We start from the raw sequence: 11789 nt of genomic DNA on the forward strand, positions 1-11789 counted from the left end.
CCCCATTATTGACAGTGAGGATGTATTTCTGAGTAAATTTCATAGTATGTAACTGCACACACCCACACACTCTGTTGTAAATCTCCTTTGTGTTAGCATGTGTATTGTTTCCCCAAGGTGCCCTCCTATCTTCTGTCATGTAAATCTCAACTTGAAAACGCTGAGGAAATCCTTCTACCATTGTCTCTTCATAAACAAGCTCCCACACCCTCCTTTCATCTGAATTGATGAGTCACATTAATCAGAACTGAGGGGGCATTTTTACTATGATTATTAAGTGTTACCTGCAGCTTTGGCACTGTAAAGCTGTTCAGTAATCACTTTAATGCGTTAAGTGAAGAGAAAATCTGTAGAGAACATCAGTAAAGCAGCGGGTTAGCTGGTATATATACAGGCAACACAAGCATTGACATTTGGGTGCCCACAGGGATTTATTTTGTAGCACAGAAGTATTTCAAAATCAGCCAGGGATATCTAGCTGTTGTAAGACAGAATGGATGATAACCTGATCTTCTCTGCAACTGAATAGAATATAGATTCAGGTATGATTCATATAGATATATAGATATAGATTCAGGTATGATTTCTGCTCACCCTCTTCATCTTCAAAAGCTGCATCTAATGTTTGTCAATACTGTAGTAGGATTACACTTTTAACAGTGTAGATCCCACTGTGTTCAGTAGGACTTGCTCTTAAGTGCATGTAATCATAGCCTATAGTCAAACGTTTAGGGTGCAACTGCTCCTTCAAAAAAGCAGAGCATTTAAAGTTAAAGGTATTTTACTCTAGAAACAGACCCTCATTCAATTGTTTGTTTTATCAATAACCGGTGCTTTTTTTCTGGGGGCACGCAGGGGTTCGCATACCCCTAAATCTTTGCACTTTTGTCCATTTACTGTATTTATTTTTCCTGATTCAAACTATAAAACGCTGATTTTATTGAGTCAAAAGTGGGAGTACCCCTAAACATTTTTTAATAGAAAAAAGCACTGTCAATAACAAATCACAAACACGCATATACCAATGATCAGGGTCGTGCCTTTGGATGGAAATCAGTTGGCAGCTCTCTCCTCTTGGCTCTGTTCAGTCTCAAGCACAGGCCTTCACACATGTGCAAGGTCTTAGAGACAAGTATTCTTCAAGCTAAAAATAGTGAGGGAGAAAGGTTGGGGGAAGATTGACCTTCAATAAGCAGCACAGGGCCGATGGTGGTGGGGAAAATAGTATTCAGACAAAAGTGGCCAGATTCTGCAAAAAGGAAATAATGGAGATAGCTCTGTGATTATACCATACATTTAAAGCACTCATACACCACTTCAACTGTCATGAATGGCTTCCCCCAAAGAAATCTGGGAACCGCAGTTTGAGAAGGGTACTGACCTCACAAAGCTACAACCACTAGTAAACAAACTATACTTCTCAGGACCTCCAAGTGATATAAAACTACTTCATATGTATGGTGTGAATGAGACCTTTATCACTACATTAGTTAATCATTAGCATATAGTGGCTAAATTGGATCATTAGTTCGTCACTATCATATGGTGGCTGTGTTCAGGGATTTCCCTGAATTTAAGATGTGGGAAACCCAGGACTGAGGCAGTGGAGTGCATGTAACCCTCACTCCCAGTGTCCCTGGGTACAAATAGCGTGAAGGACTGAAGAGGGTTTTTATGCACATTCGACGTGCTTTTTAAAACCCTTCAGATCTCCATGCTAATGATGCAAAGCACTGAAGAGCACATTTGAGGCATCGCTTGCTTGTATGCCCCTGCAGTCTTCCAAGTCGCGAAATAAGTTGTGTTCAGTAAAGCTTACGCCCAGGTGTAGGACAATTGATACAGGACATTCATTTATGATTAGCTTAGAGCTGATCTATATACACACAACAGATCATATAGTAAATCTGCTCCTGAACTATGGGGGTGGGGAGAGAGCACTGCTTGTTGAAATGTTTCTTTGTGGGGGCAGTCCTCGTGTGGGTTAGGACCTTTAAAGCCCTAAATCAGGCTTCCTCAACCTCAGCCCTCCAGATGTTTTTGGCCTACAACTCCCATGATCCCTAGCTAGCAGGACCAGTGGTCAGGGATGATGGGAATTGTAGTCTCAAAACATCTGGACGGCCGAGGTTGAGGAAGCCTGCACTAAATGGTCCGGGATAGTTTAAGGACTTTCATAGTTCCTTTCATAGGAACTCTGCTCTTCCTCTGGTCTTCAGCTGAATTTCTGTTTCCTGAACATTTGAGTTTAAGATGAGTTTGCCCAGACAGGGTTTTTATATGTCTGGGTTTTTATATCACCTCTAGGTTTCAGAAGCATGTCTGTTCTCTTGCTCCTTGCCTTCCAACAGTTTGAAGAAATTCTCATATTCTGGAAGGCATTTTTGCAGGGGCTCCCAATGCTGTCTTGTTTTCTCTTTGCTCTTTTAGTTGATTTTGTTGCTGACATTCTGCTGCTTGATTTAATCATTACACCTGTTTTATTACTTGGTGTTATGTACAGGTTACTGGGAAGGGATTCTTTCTGATAAATGCTGGCACTCCCCACTTGATGCAACATCTTGACAGATAAGGAAGCTTCAGGAGATGAAAGGTTAGCATCTGAGAGCATTCTTACTGGCTCCCAGCAGGAAGGAGGAGGAGGAGGAGGGATAATGGAGCTACCAAGGATAAATATAGACAATAGGGTTGCCAGACTCAATATTGGACAGGATTTCTGTGCCTTTAATTGCCCTGCTCTCTTTTGAGTCTGAAAACCTTAAAAAGAAACCAGCAGACCCTTTGTTTAATTTCCAAGCAAAGGGTCTGCTGGTTTCTCTTTAAGGTTTCCAGACTCAAAAGAGAGTAGGGCAATTAAAGGCACAGAAGTCCTGTCCACTATTGAGTCTGGCAACCCTAATAGACAAAGGAAGCCAGAGTGTTTCAGAGACCAAGGGGAGAGATTTATACAGGGAGGAGGAAGGAAAGGGAAAAGAGGTGAGCTGCAAAAGGAATCTGGGCTGCCTCAGCAGGGGCAAGAAGAGGAGAAAGAGGAAGAGTGAGTCTATCTAGTGATGTCATCCCTAGTGGTGAGCCAGAGAGAGAGGTGGAAAGGCAGGCAGGAGAGGACACTGTACCAAAAGTGCCAGGATACGAACTGAGTAAGAGAAGGCAGGAAAGAATACAGTGCATAAAAACCAAAGCAAAGTGGAGTGCTGTGACAAAAGGTGGCAATGGAGCTCTTTGAGGGTGCTCTGAGTACAAGAGACCACCTGGGGTTCTGAGCATTCCTGGAACCTGAAGTGGGACCAGAAGCAGAGCTGACAATTATTTATATCTTTGTTAACCATTTTCAGCATAACGGAAAACAGAAAGGCAGGATGTAAGCATTCTGCTCCTGCTTCCTAGTGATCTGTGGGGATCAACTGAGGATGAAGGGGTTTTGTGGCTTTCTTCCCTCTTGTGGTGCACTGGGCGTAGAGGGTTAAACTTTCTCTCCCAGCACACTGCAAGGGGTGAAGATCAGGCCCTCCCGCCTCCTCAGCTGCTCTGTGCACATCATCGGAGGACCAAGGGTGTGGCTGGGTGTGTGTGGCTTTGGCAAGGACTGAGGGACAGGCCAGAGGCCTAGGAATCGGCCAGATTAGGCCTATGGGAGTTCCCCATGCCTGGTTTTGGTAAACATTGTCTGTTTATTTATTCAACAAATGAATTCTTTATTTCCTTTCAGCTGCAGTTGTTTCTCTCATTATGTTTCAAAAACACAGGAGGATTTGGAAAATCAGCAATTCAAGGGTCAGACTCGAACAGGAATGAATTTTGTGTAATAGGCCTACTCATGCAGGTAAGAGATGTATTAATTTATTCATAGGCATGAAAATGACAGAATTGAATAATCCTGTTGTTATGTGTTGGTGTATATAGTTTCCCCCCGGGGTCCTTGACAGTTGTTTTAGGAGGGAACTTTGAATTATGTTTAATACATTGTTTGAGCCAGCCCTCTATAAAAGCAGGCCGGCTCAGCAGTTCAGTTCAGTTCTGTTCCAGCTTCCAAATAAAGAGCAGCTTTTGAAGAATCACTGTGTCGTCTACCCACTATTTTACACTTGTGCCTTTAAAGTTGTACATCTTAGGTTAGAACTATGTGTTGCATTAAATGCGCTGCTGTCACCAGCAATGGCAAGTGTGCATATAATTTTCTCCTCTGTAATATTTAGGGTAGCTTACTGGATACGTCTGGTGGTGAATGGAGAAATATAAAATGCCATGTTCAGGTAAATTAGGAGGGAGCAGTAAGAAAACCAGGAGTCTAAACAAACACACAGCAAAGCAAGGGCTTCAGACTGTCAGTATTTTATGGGAGGGATCTGGGAACTGTAGGTTTGCACAGTTAAAGTGGATTAAATCACTGTTGCCCTGGTACAGCAAATCCACTTTAAAGTGGCATGGAAACACACTGAAAAGTGTGGAATGAACAAATGCTTAACAACAGTAAGTCATATAAGCTGCCTGCTAGTGAATCAGGATGAACACTCATTGTTGCATAACCTGGCCACAAATAAATCTCAACAAATGCTCAATAAAGACCAGATGTAATCTAACCTCTGTGTAAGTTTTGTGCAAGCAAATCAGGATGAATGCTCAATATCTAGCTTATCTGGATAAGCCCTGTATAAAAAATCTGGGACACTAAGACAAGTGTGAACAAACCTGACTTGGTCCATTGCATTACAAAGTCCAGCCACAAACTCTCCCTCCCTCATCTGAAAGAAACAGAATTGCCAAACATCTCATGCAACAATACTAACATGCCTCCAGTGCTATCGTGTATATGCAACATCATAAGTGAAATCTAATCTACCTAAATTGAAAGTGGCCAAGTGATTGCCTGTAGATTGCTTGTTTCCCGCTTCCATTTTCTCTAACTTTCTCTGCCCATTCTTTGCACCAGGTAGGATATGCAAAGTGCTGCTTCTTGCAAAACCTCCTAAACAGGAAGTGGGAAGCAAGGATGCCACCAAGTGAAACTTGGCATTCCTGCAATGCTTTTGGCCAACCCTGCACTGCAGGACTGGGTTACCCAAAAGGAGCACATATGAGTCAGTCTCTATTTCTCCTCTAGCTCACAGGGACCCCAACCAATCTGCAGATATCACCATAGCTTTTTTTCTTAAATAAAAAATAATGGTATAGTGTCAGTTCTTTCCCCCCCGGGGGTACTCAAGGGTACTCAGTAATGGCACCTAGAAGAAAACCACTGGTTACAGTCAACAAAAAAGAAACGCAACTGTAAACAACAACTAAAGACGGGTGTTTGCAGGCTTTTTCAATGGTGTTTCAATTATACGCAATTTCACTTAAACGTGCGGTGTCTTGGAACGTAACCCACGGATAAATTGGGAGTTGCCTGTATACATCCTGGCAAAGTACCAGTTTCTATGCCACACCCTGCTCATCTATTGCAAGAAACGTCGGCAGTTCTCAGGTTCAAGTTAAGGGACATTTACCAACTACAGTACTATGTACTCTGTATTGTGAATTCCATAGAGATGGTGGTGCAAGCACTTGTTGCCTGCCCATAGTGTTTGTGTATGCAATAAAGTTCCACCATATTCCATTAAAAAAACGTCTGGTATCATCTTTGCTTTTGAATCTAGATGCCCTGTACCTGTGTCTTCCTTTATACGATTTCTTCCTGTTGTTGACGCAGCTTTGTAAAAGTATTTGCTTTTGAGCAATGCTTTGACACTGTTATATTCAGTTTCATTGTGTATTTTTTCACTTGCCATATACTGTAATATTAGAGCAGTAACATTTATAGCACTGGAATAAATAGACTTTGCTAGTATCAGATGCCTTGCAGCAGATTTCCTACAATGTTCCTTTAATCTGAGAACAGCTATTGTTTCTGTTCTCTAGGGTTGCAAACATTATCCTTTAATTATATAAGATTCTGGCATGGGTTTGGTTTTTTGGGTGTTTTTTTTTAAGTGTCGTTTAAATTACCCTGCCAGATTTGACTTGATCATAAATTTGAAGTTTTGCAAAGCAGAATTTGGCAGACATTAAGGCTGATAGTTAATAATTAAGGGACCCAGGTGGCGCTGTGGATAAACCACTGAGCCTAGGGCTTGCTGATCAGAAGGTCGGCGGTTCGAATCCCTGTGACGGGGTGAGCTCCCGTTGCTTGGTCCCAGCTCCTGCCAACCTAGCAGTTCGAAAGCACGTCAAAATGCAAGTAGATAAATAGGAACCGCTACAGCGGGAAGGTAAACGGTGTTTCCATGTGCTGCTCTGGTTTGCCAGAAGCGGCTTTGTCATGCTGGCCACATGACCTGGAAGCTATACGCCGGCTCCCTCGGCCAATAATGCGAGATGAGCGCGCAACCCCAGAGTCGGTCACGACTGGACCTAATGGTCAGGGGTCCCTTTACCTTTAAGGCTGATAGTTATTTCAGGATTTTTGTTTGTCTGTCTTGTTAGGTTCATTGAACTAATACGGTTTAAACATATAAGCATGTTTTAAATAGCTGGCAACGTAAGTGGCATTGTGACACCCCATGAGACCTGCCAATGTAAACCAATTAGAAATATATGCAAGCTAACAGTTAGTTAATTTATTTATTATTACATTTATATCCTACCTGTCCCCCAAGGAGCTCAAGGTGGCACAAGTGAGTCTCCCCTTCCCAATTTTATCCTCACAACAACCATGTAAAGAAGTAGGTTAGGCTGAAATATACGGTAGTGATTGGTTGCAGGCATGTCAAACCTGCGGCCCTCCAGATGTTTTGGACTACAATTCCCATCTTCCCCAACCACTGGTCCTGCTAGCTAGGGATCATGGGAGTTGTAGGCCAAAACATCTGGAGGGCCGCAGGTTTGACATGCCTGGTTCAAGGTCTTCAGTCAGTTTCGTAAATGACTGGGGATTTAAACCCTGATAGCCCAGGTCCTAGTCCAACACACTAATCATATATACTACACCACTGGCATGATGTTGTTGTTAAAGATCTCAGAATTTGTTATGATAATTTCCCCATAAGCTTTGATGATATGTTTTCTGTAAACTAGCCATGACATGTGCTGCTTGTATTGATTTTTCTTTTTTATATTGTAGTGTCTTGCTGCTTTTATTGTACAGTACTTTGTTTTGCTGGGTGGGTGGGTATGTGATTCAATTGTGAACTGCGTTGGAATTTAGATAGTGATGGGTGGTCTATCTATAAATATTTGCAGTAAAATAAAATGTGTTGTGCAATCCTGCTTTGGATGTACCATTCAAATCATGGTTTGCTGATCTGGACATCAGGTAAAATGATGGCTTGACAAACTAGGAAGCGTTGTATAAAACCACGGAATGAGAAGAGTGTCGTGTGGACACTATTACACAAAATTGCATGTGTGAGCAGCAAGATGAGTCCACAATAAACTGCTGTATATGGCCCTATGTCGGAATATGGGGAGATATGGCAACCTATGGAGGGTTATTTTGCACAAAAGCTCAACAACTTTGGGCAAAACTAAAAAAAAAGGCTCCCCCCCCCAAAAAATGCATATTATGGAAGCATGCATAGAACTTACAACACAGTACTATGCATGTTTACTCAGAAGTACTTTCTCTCTGTTCATGAGACTTACTTCTAGGTACACATGTTTAGGATTGCAGCCTTAGTCTCTATGCTACACCAGCTCTAATTGCCAGCTGTTTCTAAAAGGGCAAAATTCCATTTTCACAGCCAGAAAAACAGCTTAACAGTGGACTGAAACTACAAGAAGAAACTAGATCTTCCAACCCTTTCCATCTATTGTCCAATTAACCTTAAAATACTTGTACTGTAAATGCTTCGGAAGGAACTGGTTGAACTGCTTTCCTTTTCTGGAATACAAAACCCATTGATATTTTAATAAGCATTGTTGGCTGGTGGAATACAGCAAAGTAAACATTGCCCCTCTTCTGGAAATCTGAATCAACCCTCATAAGCATCGATGGAAGCATCATATACTACAGTAAGCACCTCTGATTTGCTTTTAACTTCGGCCGGCCAAGGCTGTGTACCAGATATGTACACCGTGCATTTAAAGCACATTATTTCTCCTCAAGGACTCCAGGAACTGTAGTTTTTCTCTCACAGAGCTACAATTCCCAGCATCCTTAACAAACTATACTAACAAACTATAGTTCCCAGGAATCTTTAGGGGACGTCATTAATGGCATTCAGTTGCCTTTACTTGGAGTACCGGTAAATCCTTTGAAATTAGTGGACCTAATTTAGTGGTGTTAATTAATTTCAGTGGGTCTACTTTGAGTAAAAAAAAAAATGAAAACCTCCCCATGTATTTTAACTGTATGGAGTGTATGCAGCCTGTGTCTCTGACTGACTCTGAAGCGCTTGCTGTTTGGGTTCATGCCCTGCTTGCAGACTTTCCCTAGCTCTCTCTAAATTTTTGAGCTCACCTATTCACTGAGGGATTGCCATTACGCTTTGACATGTTGAAGTTTTGGTTTTGCCCTGCTGGTTCTTGGATTCTTGTGTTTTCTTTTTGTTGATTTTCAGATTCTTTATTTGAATTATGTTCTTTTTTTTAACATATTTTTGTTCAAAGGTCATTGAAGTTGCTTGATAACTCTCAGGTGGATATCACCTGGAACTAGTGATCTGTTAATTTTTAATTTGTCAATAATATCCAGAGGATAACTTCACTTTAATTTCCTGTGTAAACTCTCAACTTGTGGATGGCAAATAATAGTGGTAGGTTTCTTGTGTTGTGAGAAGGGACTGGAAGGTCTTCCCACTGAGTCTAGTTTTGCTGGATCCAGATTTGCAGCTCAGTAACACAGGAGCCTAGGGCTTGCCGATCAGAAGGTCGACGGTTCGAATCCCTGTGACGGGGTGAGCTCCCGTTGTTCGGTCCCAGCTCCTGCCAACCTAGCAGTTCGAAAGCACTTCAAAGTGCAAGTAGATAAATAGGTACTGCTCTGGCGGGAAGGTAAATGGCATTTCCGTGCACTGCTCTGGTTCGCCAGAAGCGGCTTTGTCATGCTGGCCACATGACCCGGAAGGTGTACGCCAGCTCCCTCGGCCAGTAAAGCAAGATGAGCGCCGCAACCCCAGAGTTGTCCACGACTGGACCTAATGGTCAGGGGTCCCTTTACCTTTACCTTTTTAACACAGGAAGAGGAACGGTTTGAAGATTAAAATGAAATTTAAGTTATAGGTAGGTAGCCATGTTGGTCTGACGTTGTCTAAACAAAATAAAAAAATCCTTACAGTAGTACCTTAGAGACCAACTAGGCTTGCCATTGGTATGAGCTTTCATGTGCATGCACACTTCTTCAGATACCATATATCACATATATCACATATATCACATATATATGATAGCAGGGGTGTAACTCACTGGAAGGACAGATCCTGAAGCTGAGGCTCCAATACTTTGGCCACATCATGAGAAGAGAAGACTCCCTGGAAAAGACCCTGATGTTGGGAAAGATTGAGGGCCCAAGGAGAAGGGGACGACAGAGGATGAGATGGTTGGACAGTGTTCTCAAAGCCATCAACATGAGTCTGACCAAACTGCGGGAGGCAGTGGAAGACAGGAGTGCCTGGCGTGCTCTGGTCCATGGGGTCACGAAGAATCGGACACAACTAAATGACTAAACAACAACAAAGCTACCAACTGCTTTACTTAAATAATCAGCAAATTGTTTATCACATTGGGCCTTACCGCTACACATACAATTTTTTAAAAGGTAATTACTGTACTATGGAAGTTTTAATTGACAGAAAATCAACTACCAGGAAAATATATGCATTGACAAATGTTGTCCCTGAATTAATCAAAACAGTTTGTAATAAATGTTGCAAAAACTACACAAACAGTTCCATCTTGATTCCTCAAACCTGCTCCTAGCAGAGCAGCCTGCAGAATGCCTTAAAACATATCTTAACAGAAAATGGCTGCCATGTTTAAAAGCACAGAAAGCACAGAGACACAACCACAAAATGGCATGGGCATGCCTATTATATTCACCTATCCTCTGTTTGGAAGGTAGGGTGGGTGTTGAATAAAATGTGATGGTGTTTAAGGGATCATGTTCAACACAGGAAAAGCCAGGAATTGAAGAAGAAAAGCCGTCCCCTGTCCATTGCAGGTTTTTGAGGAGATATCTGCTGAGCATTATAGGAGGTACGTACCAGTGGGTGTACTGGTGCCTATGGGTGTCTTGTTGGCAGTCTCTGGGTGGCATTTCATTTCTTAATCACCCCAGACTCCCATCCTGGGGGGGGAGGGGTTGTGGGGAACCAGAGAACATTATTGACACTGAGTAAAGAGTGCTTGAAAGGGGCCCATCGTGGACCTGGTTGAAGCACTGCCAACTGCCTGAGTGCGTTAACAACATCTTGGAGGAGGGATCTTAAATTAGGGAAACAGTGCAAGGGGAAAGGATAAATGTGATTTTTATTCTTTGGTTTGTTTTGCGTATAGCAGTATAGTCTGAGCCAGATTTTTCTGTTGCTTAGAAGGTAGTTCATCAGCACTACTTGGAAATTGATGGCATTCTCTTTGCACGACAAAGAAAAGAGGGAGCAGAGAAATCTGCTGGATGTGTTCCAAAATTATCTCTTTCCCAGTGTACTTTCATTAAATATAACTCTCTACTTCTTGACCCTGGCTGGCTTCTGAAATTATTCACTATGAAGGTCTGATTTTTTTTAAAAAATTTGCCACGGAAAAGCACTGACGTTTTTTGTATCCTGTGTTGAAAAGCCCCAGCTGTTATGGCTGGAAAATTAAATAAGCAAGAGCAAGACTAGATTACATAATTATCCATACACTAACACTAAACTGTTGCATTAAAACTTTTATTGCCAAATAAAAGCGTTAGTTAAGCAGAAGTTTATGAAAGTTTGCAACTTTAGATACTGAAATTCTATGGAGGCTGTTGCAAGATGATAAACTGCTGTATAGATAAGGAGATGTGAGTAATGAATGTTTAAAAAATAAATTACAGAAAACTGGCAATAGAAATGTGTATGATTTTTTGTGTGTGCAAAAAAATGTACATTACATGTATTCTATGGGAAATGAATAATTCCCCATAATTTCTCTCTCTCTGTGTGTGTGAGAGAGAGAGAGGGAGAGGGAGAGGGAGAGGGAGAGAGAGGAATGAGTTCCAACAAGGAGACACCCAGGTCAGGAGAAAAGTTATAGGCAAGTTGCAACTTTTCTGCTCCTGTGTCATATATTAAATTGAACCAGTAATGACTCATCCAATCCTTGCTAATCCTCCCTACTGCAAGATAGGTGCATGTAGAAAATTAATGAATAATATTTTAAATCTTTAGGGCATTTTTGTGTAAGATCAGTTATATAAAAACTCTTTGGGGTTATGTATACCCTTGGTTATAATGTATGACAAGTTTTTAAAAAGTTAATATTATACCAAAAGATTTAAATTAAAATTTGACTTTAATTTTTTTTAAAGGCCACCCACCTTTCAGGGGAGTTTTTTGTATGAAAAACCAAAATCACTATCATTATGTGTTAAATCCATGATGGGAGATGGCAGATGGTTCTTCTTGATGATTGATTTAGTAAGCCTATAATCATCTATTTCCCCCCCCCCTTCATTTTGAAAGATCCTAAGAAGAGATTTCATACATACAACTGTCAGCTGGTAGGGGGAGGGCCCCCGAGTGGCCAAAATCAAGCATACAAAAAGATCAAAGGAAGGATGATTAATCACATGACTTTCCTGTTAATTAATTTTTTTAGTAAACATTCAAAAATTCTGGCACGGTTTC

At 41.5% G+C, this 11789-nt stretch overlaps 1 long non-coding RNA gene across 1 annotated transcript; it reads left to right on the forward strand.

Moving 5' to 3' along the window:
- Positions 1–3707: 3707 nt before the first annotated feature.
- Positions 3708–5605, forward strand: LOC148684230 (uncharacterized). Its single transcript, XR_015946441.1, has 2 exons — positions 3708–3823; positions 5227–5605. It is a non-coding gene; the product is annotated as an uncharacterized LOC148684230 (long non-coding RNA).
- Positions 5606–11789: the final 6184 nt, after the last annotated feature.

This window comes from Zootoca vivipara, chromosome 11, assembly GCF_965207765.1.
Source record: "Zootoca vivipara chromosome 11, rZooViv2.hap1.1, whole genome shotgun sequence".
NCBI lineage: Eukaryota > Metazoa > Chordata > Lepidosauria > Squamata > Lacertidae > Zootoca > Zootoca vivipara.